Source organism: Gallus gallus, chromosome 10, assembly GCF_016699485.2.
Source record: "Gallus gallus isolate bGalGal1 chromosome 10, bGalGal1.mat.broiler.GRCg7b, whole genome shotgun sequence".
Classification (NCBI taxonomy): Eukaryota; Metazoa; Chordata; class Aves; order Galliformes; family Phasianidae; genus Gallus; species Gallus gallus.
Window position 1 is genome coordinate 14,426,520 of NC_052541.1, and position 14,824 is coordinate 14,441,343.

At 47.8% G+C, this 14,824-nt stretch overlaps 1 protein-coding gene across 2 annotated transcripts in view; it reads left to right on the forward strand.

Annotated features, from left to right (window-relative positions):
• Positions 1-14,824, forward strand: part of SLCO3A1 (solute carrier organic anion transporter family member 3A1) — a 111,573-nt gene that overhangs the window by 69,933 nt on the left and 26,816 nt on the right. The gene's annotated exons all lie outside the window — the stretch shown is intronic.

The following is a 14,824-nucleotide window of genomic DNA, read 5'->3' on the forward strand; positions in this document are numbered from 1 at the left end:
CCACTGCTGTTTGACAGGTGGATGCTCTCCTCTGCTGTTCCCTGGCAGTGAAAAGCAGGGCAGGTTCTTGCAAAATGCTTTGAGATAAGGGACTGTGGAAGGTGCAGTCCCCACACTGAGCGTTAGTGCTAAACTGAGGCCACCAGAGACGTGACCTTTTCCAGCCCTCTGTGTGCCAGCTGGGGTTCATTCCTCCAGCTGGCCTTGAGGAGATGCTGACCTCTGATCCCAACAGGCAGAGCTGCTCATCTGACCACCCCTAAACCAAAAGGGCCAGGTGGCTGTGGGCAGCAGAAATAGGTCTTTGCTTATTGCGTTCCTCGAGGCACAGCCACTAAATACAGCTCCAGGAGGCTGGAAACTGTATACACCACTGCCTTCTCCCTGCTTTATTCACGCCACCTCTACTTCTTCTGACAGTGACAGTCAGAGAGAGCAATTTGTGTTCTCGCAGCCCACAAAGATTGCACAGGGCAATCGGAGCACAGAGTAACTTCCCTGGGATGACAGCCCCTTGTTCACGTGTATTAATTCTCCTGCTTCTCCCTCGGGATTATTCACTAGCCAGACAGCGTGCTGCCTAAATACCAGCAGTGAGTAATGAGGATTAAGTGTTACCTCTAATGCTATCGTTATGAATATTTCAGAACTTTCTGTTCAGGCTTAACTGCTATTTTGGTGCAAAAAAACCCCAAGTCTTGGAGTTGAGCTGCTGTGGCTGTGACATCACGGCGCTGTGATTTGGCTCTGGCATGACACACATCCCGGAAAGCTAAGCTCCCTCAAGCCTCTTATGTAGATGTGCCTGAGAACTCTGGGTTGGGAGGGAAGCGTTTGCTAGTGAAAGTGGTACGTCTTCAGCGTGCAACAAATGCCACTTTTCTGACTGCTGCTGCTGCAGCTTTTCACTTGGCTCCTTGAGCTATAACAGTGATGTGCCTCTGGGGAGCTGGCCGGCCAAGCCAGGCTGCCACAGCACATTCCTATGTGAAAGGAGGAGATCTGGGGAGGTTGGACTAGATGACCTTTAAAGGTCCCTTCCAACTCAAACGATTCTGTAAGGAGAGAGAACATCAGAGTGTAAGGCTTGTACCTTGTGTGGCAGCTTCCTTGAGGGGATGAATCAGGGCCTACAACAGCCCCAAAATATTCTGTTTTTCCACTTATAAACTGCCCAGAGCCATGAGTTTCTTGGCCAACACCTTCCTCTGAGAGCTTGGTGACAGCCCTCACTGGGAATTGTTGTTCTGAAAGCGCTGGGATGAAAACATCGAGGAGATGGGGAGGTGGAGTTGATCGGTCTGAAGGGCTTTTTAGATCTTGTCATTGCCCAGGAGGGAAGTCATGAGAGCAGCCGGATGAAAGCACAACTGCCCCTACAAGGGGACACGCTGTCACTGTGTGCTGCCTGACTTCGGGGTCGAAGGAGGGGGAAGGAGATCTGGAGGTGTAACATCCTTTGTGTGCTGGGTGTCTCTCATCATGCTCCTTTTCAAGCACTTTCAAACCTTCCTCTCTCTCTCTCTGGCGCTTCTGTGCAAGCTCAGAATTATTTCAGATGCACATATTAATGAAAGAGCTGGGAAGGTTTGGGAAAAGGTCTGTCTGTGTGCACTGAGAGGTGACCTATTTTCCTCCGCATCATCTTGTCTCGCTGTGACAGGACCACAAGCACTTTGCACAGTGCGGTGCAGGGGAGGTGGTACAAAGCAATGGATTAGGGATGGGGGCTTTGTTTGCTGCTGGCCATTGCAATGGGACAGTCGCAGCACGTTTCTTATCAGCATCATATTTCTGCATGCACCCGCTGTTTAAAGCAATAGCAGTTTTCACATGCAACATCAGCATTTTCCTATCTTTTTTTCTCCACCTGTTTATGGGTTCATTACTCCCATAAATGCTTGGTTTTGCATAGTGAAATTATACACGTGTCCCATACCAAAGCTGGGAAGAGCAGTCCTGCACCAAGCATGGTGATGAAGTACTGTGACCTAACACAGCTCTGCCGTAATGCCGCTGGGCAGTTATATGCTCTCCTGTAATAACAAACTATATGGATGCTAATACATTTGCTCTCTGAAAATTATATATTGCTGAACTATCCGTCATGGCACACACTTCAGTTACCATCCCAAATGGCTGCTATCTCCTATTATTATTACGCAGTTAACGGTCATTTACAGGGGGAGAAAACTTTTCCCTTTCCTGAGTGGGAAGGTATAATAATTTGCCTGAAGCCTTCAATTAGCGCGCTGCAGATGCACACAGTCTATGATTTCAGTCCCAGGTAATTTCCTTCAGCCGCATGCCCCGCTACAGTCTCATGCACAATCTTGTCAAAATGCAATGATGAAAGGATTAGGGCTTTCTCCTACAGCCTGCAGCTTTGAGGATGATCACGAAGATCAGAAAACCTTCTTGGGCTTTCCTGCACCTTGCTCACTGTGGCAGCTTTCTATGAGGCCGATTCATTCAAGTGGGTGTTCTGCAGGTTTGCATCAAACGGCGGGTCCACGTTTTTCAACAGAATATTTTCCACATTATATCATCTGGATGAGAGCAGAAGTTTCTTAATCTCAGATGAGATGAAACATTCTCTCGGTAGCTATTTTTCACTTGACGCATAACGATTCGGTAATATCAGTGAAGCATTTGGAGAATGTTTCTTTTGGCAAAGAATTCACAAGGCTCGATGACTTGTCTCGACGTAGGACTAAGGGAAGCATTTCCACAGGGATGGAAAACTCTTATTTTTATTGAGCTCTTCTTCCAAACTTCCCGTAGAGAAGCCCAGCTCTTTGAAGCCAAGGGTGACCCGTTGTGCACTATGGAACCACCGCCAGTGGTCATTGGCATGGGTTGATGGTTGGATTTGATGGTCTTGGTGGTCTTTCCAGCCTCAATGATTCTATGAATCTGTTTATAAGTGTTTATCTTCAAACCTGGTTAAATTGTACATTTAACCATGTAAAGGAAAAATAACAGTGAGGGGAATGCTTTTAGACTTGCAGCTCCATTGTGGAAAGGAATGTAAACAGGATAATGTGAAAACCACTCCCGTCCCCTCCCCGTGGTTCAGGTTACGGTGGGAAAGGCAGAACTGAAGTTTCTGGCAGACGTATGCCTGCTTTGCAAGGCAGAAATACGCCATAAATACTGAGCGCTGTCTGCTCTGGATCCTTCCAAAAATACTGCTAGATTTAATAACAAAAACCTTCTGGCAGATGATAAAGGAACAGAGTGAAAGCAAAGGCAGAGTGCTCCCCTGAGATGGCCATTTCATTGGCGATGCTTTACCACAAAACTAAGCTTGTGATTTTCATATGTTGTATCTAGATTCAGTGACATATGGTAGAATATCACATTGATTTGGATGGAGATCCTGTGGGTAACTTTATAGAGGTCTACTCTAAGGGAAACTGTGAACCATGCTGCAATCCTGAAGGAATGCAGGAGAGGGCAGGAAGGTGGACAGATCTTCCTGGTGATCACATCCACAGAGAAATCTGCCATTTGACTGGTCCTTCAGCAGGATGTGTACTGGGATTAGCTGCTCTGCAGCTCAGCAATGTTGTCGGTTCTGTTTCCTTTAAAATTTGGTGGCTGTGGAGAATGGACATTCACGTTGAGTGTAATTGTGATTACTCACGTAGGGCTTTGCTGCTCTGTGAAGGTGCCAGGTGTTGTGTCCTTTGTGCTCGTGATGTGTGCCAAGCCCAAGACTCTTTCCTGTGTTTGATGACTGAAGATAAAATTAAGATGTGATGAGTATTAAAGGGAGAAGGACGTAGTTCAGTGGGTGACTGTGAGAACTATGAGAAGGGATCAATCCAAGATTGTAAACGACCTAATGCAGAGTCAGTGTGTGTATTGACTGGGCATTTCCTAATAACAGTGTTGGAAAACTGTGTAGGATTGAGATCAAGCATCTCTAAAACCTTGGGAATATCCTTGGTCACATCCCTGGGTGCCTCAGTCCTCTATTCTCTCCCTTTTCTAGCTTGTTTAATGAAGAAAATACTTGATGTGTGTGATATGCAGTAGCAGGGAGACTCTTACTTAACCAAGAGAGGGAGCCTGATTTATCCCCATGTAAGGCTTGGCCCCTGCCTGGTATTTGCTGTGTCACAAACTGCCATTTCTTTTTTGGGAGCTGGAGATGGTAGAAATTAGAGGGTAGAAATTCGAAGGTAGAGGAAATGAGAGGTTTCCATTGGTCTAAAAGACCTGTTCTCTTGCCAGGGCAAGCTTGCCGCATCCTACCAACCCACAGATGAACTCCTGACGGTGCTTTGAGATCTTTCCATGATGCCCCATAATGAGCATCTGTAATAGCTATAAATACAGGCAGGGCTTGTGGCCAGGCTGCTGCTGCAAGGACGTTGGCCACAGAGCTATCACTGCTCTCCATGGCCACAGAATCATGAGCTACTAGGACTTTGTGTTTTAAGATCCTTGCTCTCAATCAGTAATGTATTAGCCAGTGTGCAAAAACCCAGCACTTTCAAGACTGCCTCATTGCCCAAAGCCAGTTAGTGCATGTTAAAAAAGGAAAGGGAGGGCTGATATTTGGCAGGTTACAAGAGTACAGCTTTTTACAAGTTATATATTTGCCTATATATTAGCTTTGGGTTTGCTCATGTAATACCAAAGGTGCACACTGCCAGTTGATGTGGGAGCAACGGGGAAGAAATTGGTGCTGCCTGGGTATTCACGAAGGCAATACAGCTACAGAAAGCCTGTTCTTCTTGATTGCTTTGTTGTTAAAAGCACTTCTCTATTCTCCTTTCAAACCTACCTCTCCCTCGAGTCAGTCTTGCAAGAACCACCCTTTCTGGTTGGATTACAGTGGGTTTCAGTAACACTCTAATACCTAATCAAGGCTGGAATCATAGCAGGTGGTTAAAAGGGCCCTGTTGGTCATCATTTTGAGCCCTGGCAGAAAGCCTGCCCTGGAAAATGTAATTACTGCCCTTAAGAATACCACCAGCTCTGCCAAAAATAGTAAAAGTGGATCACCATCCAAAGCCACAGCAGCTGGGATGTGTGGCAGTGGCACAGAGCGGCGGGATCCTTCCCTATGGCAGTTCTTTCAGCTGGATTCCATTAACAGTAAGGGTTTCTTGGAGTGCTTTGTGGGACTGGGCTTGGAAGTGCCAACAGTGGCAGTTTGCTGGCGAGACTTGCATCAGGTGGGTGGTAACGAGTTGTAATCCTCTTAACCAGCTCGGGTCCAGTCAGAACAGTTTGGTTGTCTGAAAATGATTTCATCATCTGAGTGCTTACCTGTGCAGTAGTCTCTAGGGATGAATTTCCTAGAGGAACTACATGCTGGAAGCAGTCAGCAAAAGGAGGGACCCCATGAATTCATGACTAGAGCCATCTTGGAGCTGGGCAGGAGGCATGATTTCTGCTCAGAGACTCTTGCAATGACTCGGTTGGGTGCAACCCCTTGTTGTCTACCAAGAAAAAGGATTGCTTGCAAAGAAGCCACCTTAAAGGCAGTTAAGGAGCTTCAGATGATCTTAATGGTCTCTTCCAGTCTTCACGATTCTGTGATTAATTTAAAAAGAAAGAAAAACTGCACCTCCACCTTCTTGAAAGCATGAAGCCTTCACTAGAGTAACTTCCCCAGGCCAAGGCTCTGTCCCACTGAACGCCTTGAATTTGAGTCATTCTGGTGCATTAAATGGGATATTTCAGGTGCTTTTAATTCACCTCCCAGTTTAAAAGGTTGGTGGTATGAGGGGATTGTTCTTCTTGCTGCCACTGTTGGGGACCTTCATCCTAGGCTTCATCCAAAGGGCTTTGTTTTCATCTTTGTGCTGTGGTTGTGAATGCTTAATTAAGGGAGACAAGCCTACAGTGGTAGCAGCAGCTGTTCCGTGCCCTGGGGAGAAAGGCAGTCATCAGGGACAGGGTTCTCTGTGTCACAAAGGAAAATATTTTTATGAAAGAGGCACAGGAGAGCTTTGCAGTTCCTCGTGGCTTCTGACTTTATGAGAAGCCTCAACAAAATGTCCGTGTGCCCTGTAGTTTTGGGAACTGGAGAGAAGGATGTGCTGTGGCTGATGGAGTGCTGGGGATGAGGTGCTGAGTGGTGCACTCCATCAGCAACACAGTCCTCTGGCTCCAGCCACTGGGGGTTGTGCTCGCAGTGCAACAGAGCCGCTAGGGACTGCCAGAAATTATATTGAAAGTAATCTTGGACTGGGGGATTATCCTGCGTGCAGCCAGCTCCCCATCCCCCATTACAGACTGGCATCTGGCATCCCTTCTTCTTCGCTGCATGGGGTAATGGGGGTATCTGAAGGGGTTTGTCTCACCGGATCATCCCACTGCCTGCTCTTCCATGCTCTGTGGGAGCACTGCTGTCCCAGCATCCTCCTCCTATTTACTCCTGAGCATCTCTGTAAGATGCCCTCATGAGCCCGTGCCTGGCTTTGGGCTTCGGGCTGCATTTCGTGTGTTTCAGACACAGGACATGAAACTTCCAAGTGAGGCACCCGATGATAACAAACAGTATATCTTTCAGACTTTCCAAACTCTTCTTGTTGAGAAGGGTGCACGAGGCCTGCTGAGCAGTAAGGTTGCTGTGCAGCAAGTGCCTCTGGAGCCAGGACTGGACATTGCACACTGCAGATGGGTCACCCCAAGGGGAGGAGATGGGTGACCCAAAGCCTGCTGAGGTCAGTGGAAGCGTTCCCACAAACTTCAGCAAGCTTTAGGTCAGTGCAAAGAATGACTATTGTCAAGAGCAAATACTTTTTCTGCTGTTGTTTGCAATACAAGGAAGCAGAACAACAGAAGTTTTGTTTTTAATTTCCTTCCCTTCCTGATGGCTCAGCCATTGCTAGGATAGATTAAATCTATTTTGCAGTGAAAGATGTGGCCCTTTCTTAAATGGTCAGTACTGATAAGTGTTATCAGCCCTGCATTCCCAGCAACTTGCTTTGCGTTGTAGGTGATTCCCAGGCTGTTTCTCGCTTGCCTGTGCATACCCAGTTGCCTGTGGGCCATGCGGCATATCTGAGCAGGAGGAGTGGGGGATGTTGCAAGGAAAAGCCTTTCCAACAGTGAGGTTTGCACAGAATAGGTCCAACAGAGGAGGAACAGAGCTGAAGTTCTCCTCCTGACTGCATGGTTGTTTGTGAAAGCAGCAGGCTGTCTCTATTGACACAAAGCGTCAGTTAGTGATGTGACGTGCTGTTTCCTCATATAAGGTATGTGGGATGGGAAGGGATAGCCCAAAGACTAAGGTTAAAATGGGAGGGAGGCAGTGTTGGCAGCCTCCTCCTCAAACCAACGTGTTGTATCTGTGAGGAACTCTGTGTGCAGCTTGTAAAAAATAAATAAAGAAGTAAGGAGGTGCTGTGCCAACCTCCAAAACGACAAACGCCACTGTTCTGACTTTCCAGGCTCAGGGATTTGCCCTCTGTGTGTGAACAGCTCATTGGATTCTCAGTCATACGATCTGTTGTTTTTCTCCTTATATATTCTAGTGCATAAGAAGGTAAAGAGGCTTTCATGGAATTCAAGCGATGGAGATAAAACATCCAAGAGCCACGGGGAGGGCCTTTGACCCCATATAATGGGTCGTGCTCAGAGGTGGGTTAGACAGATTGAAATGGGAATCACAGAACCATTAAGGCTGGAAACAGCCACTGAGATCACGTAGACCAACCCACCCCACCATGCCCACTGACCACATCCCTCAGTGCCACATCCCCATGGTTCTTGAACACCTCCATGGGTGGTGACTCCACCGCCTCCCGTTGTTCCACTGTGTGATGTATTCCTATGCTTCTCCATTGGATCAAACCCATTTGGTGTTAAATGAGAAATGAGTCATCAAATTCAGAGGATTACGGCCTTGTAGAGAGGGAAATGTGCCCTGGAAGTGCATTTCCATTCTGACCTACTGTTGGCACAGCTCCCATGAACTAACACGAGGAAGTCTGCTCTTCTTTAGCTGAAGCAATGCTGCAGATTTGGTGAAACAGGTGTTAGTGTTTAACGGCTGGAAGGAGATGAACACAGCTCGAAGGCATGTGACTGAAACCCTGCAAAGTGTATTTGGCATCTAAGCAGACTTCTCTTTCGGAATCTTATTTGGTGGCTGCTTCCCAAGGTAATTAGCACGGAGAAATTTACTTGAAGTGTGGAAATCTCTTGTTCAAGCCCACAGCTATGGCTGGTGTGTTTGCACAGTACGTCTGACTTGTGGGATCCAGAGCTGGTGGGATGGGTGGTGCATTGGGGCGTAGAGCAGGCCCTGGGTTTGCATGCTACAGTTAGATATAGTCGTGCTCCTGCTTCTCAAACTGAGCTGGCTTCTGCTGAAGACGTGGTGACAAGAACATTTCAGGGACAAGAAGGTGAGCCAGCAGGGTAGGTGGAACAAATGGCTTGTCCTTGCATTTCAGAGATGCTAAGGAGAGTTTAGCACTGTTTTTTGTACTTTTTTTTGCTCTGAGAGAACAGGAATACTAAACCCAATGATACACCTGAGTGGATAGGGCAGGTGTTTGTTTCTGGCAGAAGGTGATGGAAAATGGACCCAACCCTCCTGTAATTGCATGTCCAAGCTGCCTGTGAATTGGTTGCACGTACCTATGAGCATCAGGCAGTGTTTGTACCATCAAAAATGGTGATTTCTAAATAACCGTCGTGAACATAAGCATTTTGACAGAGGGTAATTGAGGCAGCACTGTATGGAGCAGGCACGTCTATTAAATCCCATGGAGCACATGCAGTTTTGTAGGCAGTTCTGTCCAGAATGCTTGCCTGGACCCAGGCAATTCTGCGGATTGCTTGTGTGTACTCTGTATGTCAATATTAGGAGACATGGTGTCTGAGTGATTGCAGCTTAGGTAGGAAAACACTGCTACAACAATAGCACTGCGTACATAATCCTCCATGAGTGTTCTCTGCTTTAGTTAAATATGCAGAGACTGATGGAGATGGCTAGTGGATTAGTGTCTGCTATGTGCCGTGCCAGGGATTGATTAGCATAAGCAAATTTCTTCTTTGGCTTCCCATCAGCAAGGAAGGAAATGCATCAAGCAGTCCCTCCGCTGCCTGGGAGGGTGTGGGGATGCTCAGAAGTGGGGAATAGTGAGCTCCCAGTGCCAGCTGGTAGGGACCATAGCAATGCTAAGGCTTTGTAGTGGGAGTGTCCCCATAGTTTTCTTTTCAGAGCTCCCAGAGTGACTATTTTGCTTTCTACTGTGTTAGCAAATGCAAATTTGAGGTTTGGGGAGCTTTCGTCATAGTGCAGTTTGCTCCTTTGCAATCTCATTGGTGATCCTATTTCAGCAGCTGGGCAAACCAGTGATCCAAAGGCCAGGACAAATAGGGATCTGGGCTGGATTTTTGCTGGTTTGCTTGGCTTTTCATTATTATCAGAATGAAGGGCAGAAGCCAGCAAATGGGTGTGTTTGGAGCTGCCAGAAGTGCTCCAAGTCATTACAGAGCATTCAGGGCTGGGCGCTGAGCTCGTGCTCCTATTGCAAAAGTCCAGACACTCTTTGTACTGTTCTGCAAATGTTGTGTGTGTGCCTCGGGATCCCCCGGGGCCATCAGCGGTTGGTAAAGCATTGATCCTCTCAAACATAGCCTTGATAGTGCTGGGGAGGGATTTGCTGATAAAACAAACGTAACGCTTGGCAATAATTGAAAATGCAAGGGAGTTCACGGAGCAAAAGGCCTGCTTATAGGAATGAGATTTCATCTCAAAGTCAGGAGGCATCTCCTTGGAGAAATCCTGACTTCTGATGGAAATCAATATCAAAGGGGACTCTGGTAGGCTGGGGAGAAACAGCCATGTAATGTACCCTCTGTCCAGTGTCCTGTCCAATGTCCTTTCCATCCTAGCAACCTCTTTAGTCATTAACACCTGAGTGCTATACACAGGCCAGAACAAATGGCTGTGCTGAGAACTTCATAGAATCATAGAGGGGCTTAGGTTGGAAGGGACCTTAAAGCCCACCCAACTCCAACCCCCTGCAATGGGCTGGTTGCCTCAACCAGCTTGGGCTGCCCAGAGCCCACCCAACCTGCCCTTGGGCATCTCCAAGGATGGGGCATCCACAACTTGCTGCTTAAATCCATCCCCACTGCAGGCATCACTGGGCAGCCCTGAAGTAGTGCCCACATCTGGGAGGGGCTACCAGTGTTGAGATGGGGGCAAAACTAATAAACAGCTCGAGTGCTCCTGTACAGATTGCAGTTACCCAACCTCCCCCTCTCGTTCTTATCTAATACCAATACAAGGCTGGAACCACTTTGATCCCCATCAGAGCAGAGACTAAACATTAAAGTGAATTATCCAAAGTTGCTCCTCATTAATCGACAGCTGCAGGCACTCTGAAACATCTGCCAGGATTGTTTCAACGTTCCCTTCGCTTCAGTGGCTGCATTGAGGCAGCAGAATCGTCGGTGCAGCACCACCTGGCCATGTTTCCTATCAGAGCTGCAGCAGTGCCAATGGGCAGGCAAGATAAGGAAGAGGGAGATGGCAGTGGATGAGAAAATGATGTATTTCCAGGGTAAATGAGGAAAAGTGTCTCTTGGGAGGGGTGGGCTGTGGGCTGGTGGTGTTGCTGGGCTCTGCAAGACTGCAGGCATCCGCACACCGTGCTGACTCCAGTGGGTTTTGCCATAGGAAGAAGCCATCTGAGTAGGATGTGGCCATCCCCATCCCCACGATGTGCATCTCGGTGGTTACGTCAGCTGATAAAAATCACAGGAAGCCCTCTGAAATCGATAAGCTCTGCCCAGAGTGCAAAAGCCTTCCTGTGGAGCCCTGGAGAGTTCAGGAGGATACAGCGTTTGCAGCTTGTCCAGCTGCCCGCCATCCTCGGGGCTGCGGCGTCCCTTTAAGCCCAGCACATGAGCTGTGTTCCAGTAATCCCTTCTCAGGGGCCTGCCCCGCAGCGGGAAATGTGGGACAAGCAGGGTTTTGAGATTATCTCTTGCTCTGCAAAACTATTCCCTTGGTGCTTTAGAAAGAGCTCGCTCCCACAGCAGGCAGGAGGCAGCAGCATCTGGCTGGGGCCACCACCCACAGCATGACATCTCCCTTGTCCCCAGCGGCACCCCAGGGGGTCATGACAGCTCACATGTGTGTTCTGCCCTCCTCTGTGCACCACGTATGTGCACTTTGTGGCTGTCACCGAACCATCTGGTCACTGTCACCCTCAGTAGAGATTGCATTTCGCTGCCTGTTCCCCCACAGGGATGCGGTTACTTGATGCGATGGTGATACCACCTTTGAAGGGAGGTTCCCACATCTTCCACGTGGATCTTGTTTTGCCCACCCTTGCACCAACATGACTTTTGAGTCAAATATCCCACTTTGAAGTTTTTATTTATGTGCTTCCCTCAAAACCCCATCCCTGGGGTAGCAGGCAGAGCCCATAAGCTTTCCTGGGAGTGAGCTGCTCCATAGCACAACACAAGTGCACAACCTCCCACACTCCAATATCATGGAGATGCCAAGGCAGGAGCTGCCTGGCTTAATGTGATGTAAGCCCAGCAGGGATCAGCCACACCTCCATCATTAAATGGAATGGGATCGTCTGTAACAGCTGGAGGGCTTGAGAAACTGTATAATTGACTGCTGGTGGTCCAGAGCAGTGAAGATGCTTCAGTCATCCAGGCCCTGCTGGAATTATGGATCAACCAGAGGAGACCATGCTGGTGTGTAACCTGGAAGTGGCACTATCTCCTGGCTGGGTACTTCGATGTTTGGACCAGTCTGATGGCAAGGCAGAGAAGGACAGGGAATGAAATCTTCCTTCAGCATCTGCGCCTCTGTGTCTGGGTCAGTTTGTTTGAAGCCAACATGTTTGATTCACGTATGCTCTTGAACCAAAACTTAGCTGGTACCTAAGTGTTGTGTGGACTAAGTCAGAAATAGGTATCCTGCTGTTGGACAGTAGTACATCATCTTTTACTAAGCAAAGTAGGTGGCAGATAATGGTAATATTTCATACCCATACTAAAAAGGAATGGGAGAGAGGACGAGATGACAGCCAACAAGGTGTTCTCACATTCTTATTGTTCCACTTCCCACATCTCTATCACTATGCACTAAATCCCGTTATAAAGCACTTGAGCTCCTTTATAAAGCAAAATCACACCCAGAATCCTGACTATTTTGCTGTTTTGGGAACATGCCCCACTTCTCCTTGAAACACTGGGTGTAGGACGAAGCAAAGGTCCTTCTGAAGAGGGTCAGCCTGCCCTGCAGAGCAGGAGGTGTTTGTTTGCAGAGCAGAATGAGAGCTGACGGTTCCAGCTTGGTTTTCCTTTCCTTCTCTTGGGGAGGCTGGGAGTTACCAAACACAAGGCTGTATATGATAGAAACTAATTTTAAGCTAAGAGTGAAAGGGAAGAGGCTGGAATACCCTATACTGATTGCTACTTCTGTTGTTTTCAATGAGGAGTTTTGTGAGAGCCTGTGATGGAGCCAGGATTAGACCTTGGGTCTCTTTGCTCCTGGCACTGGTGCCGTTTTGCTCTATGGTGTACACCTCTATCAACTCAGGCTGATCTAAAAGTTAGAGGGAGAGATGGGAAACAACCTAGCAAGGGATGTTAAGCCATCCACGATTTTATCACATCTTTATCCTGCACTGGGAGAAGGGACTTTCCTAGATCTTCTCTACTGAGTGTTGTCTTTGTGTCTGCATGGCCAGGTGGGTGATGTGGGAAGTGCTGCCCTCATAGCGGTGGCGATGAGCAGTCGTGCAGCGTTTCTCAGAAGTGGAAGGATGTCTTCAGCAAATTCTAATTTGTGTCATTTCCTTTTGAGCCCTGAATTCCACCTACGTGTTTAAGTACAGATATTTTATACAGGTTGCCTAACAGCCCAACTCTTGTGCCAGTGCTGTGCTCTGCTGACCCTGGAGCGTGGCCTAGCTCTTTCCAGGCCCTATCTATCATGACAGTCCAGGCCTTGGTTTCTTTCAACAACTATTCAGTTTGTGGCATACATTGTAAAACCCTTTTACTGCAACCAAAGGATTTTGTTGGAGTCTTGAAAGAGGGCAGCAAAAAGAGCACGAGGAAAATCTTTTCTTCTTGATTTTGAGACAAAAAGGTAGAATGATCATCTTACTGTGAGATCTTAGGTAGCAACTCCCCTGTTTGGTGTATGCTCTATCCCACATTGCCCTCTAGTGAGGACATTTCAGAGCGAATAAAGCACTGGAGTGAAGGATGGTCTTTTTCTCTGTTGTTCATCTTACCCTTGGTTCCATGCACTTCGGTTCTGTGTTTTTGCTTGTATGTGACACTGCTTCACCACCACCACCACTGCAGAGGTGTTCTCACAAGTGTTAGAACTGCTCCCCTCTCGTTCGGCCTGCTCAGTCCCACAGCCTGCGTCGGCACCAAACAGCAATGGCACTGTGCTCCCAGGTCTCCAGAGCTGTTCAACACTCACAGAAAGCCATCCAGCAACAATTAGTAAGTTTTAAAAAGAGAAAACGTTTATCTGCTGCCTTTGGAGAGCCACTCATGCCCGCCTGATCCCACTTCTACAGTGTACACTCCACCCAACGTACCCACACAAGTTGGGTGTGACAATTGCTTGACAGTAATTACACATAAATTCATAATTAATGTGCAGTTATTGAAGAAACACCTAATCTTGGCTTGCCAGACTAATAGACATGGCCATTCCTCTGCCAGATAATGTCTGTTAAAACAAGATTCTTCGACCCCAGTAACGGGGTGGGTGGCCTGGGGAGATGGGGTGAGCTGTACCATCACCCAGCCCTTGGTTCAATGGTGGACACTAATGCCACCTAGTGACCAAAAAAAATGTGGGCAAGGTTGCCAGCAAGTAAATCTGGTTGCCCAGAGCCCCATCTGACTCGGCCTTGAAGGTCTCCAGGGATGGAGCGTCACTCTGCGTTGTAAAAATGAAGTTATTTTTTGACCACGCCATCTTATTCTGCGTGGCTGAGCTGTCAGCAGCAGGTGTGGTTTGCACTGCGGTGGATGGGTGATCCCCTGGGAGTGTTTTGTAGCTCTGATCATTTCTCCAGCTTCCGAGAAGTGCACAGAGTTAAATTAAAGGTTTCCCCTGAAGGAAGTTGAGGGCTGAGTTAGCAGTGTTATGTGCCTTATGCATGCACCGAGATGCTGGGCAGCACCCACAGGAAGGTTGGAGGGAGGCGTGGATTGTATCCTTGCTGGAGAGGTAAAGCAGTCAGATGTGAGCAGGCTTCTTCATGGAACATCCCTGGACCCCAACAGCCGCTCTCCTCACTGCTCGACCCAAAGCAAACGGGCAGGCTTCCCTCCACACTGCTCAGAATTCCCAGTGATTTCTTTAGAAATCCATTTACAAGGCCCCTTAGGGACTGTATGTTGTTTTTCCTTCCCACGCGAAGGTGCTAAATATGTTTCTGTTGTCTAATTTACAAATGCTGTGTGTTATCTCTACTGCTTCTTTCTCTGGATTATCCTTGTGTCCCCTGCCTTTCTGCCCTGGATAATTGGGAGTTGGCAGTGTGCCTGTAGCCTTCCTGTTCCAGGGCCAAAATGGGAATGAGAATAAATGCTTCTAAATATTGTATTGAAGCAAGTAATTGGCTCGCAATAGCTCTGCAGGAGGAGTAAGCCTTCATGAGAGCTCTGAATAGCTGTATGTCTTGAGGAGCATTTGTTATGTGGCAGATATTGATCTAGGATGGGGTGAAGGCTTTCTCAGGTTGGAATGAATGCTCCTACCTGTCCAAAGGGGTGTTGTTCTCCTGCCTGTGACAACTCAGCATTTCATAGGTTTGCTGGTCCTAAATTCTGTGAA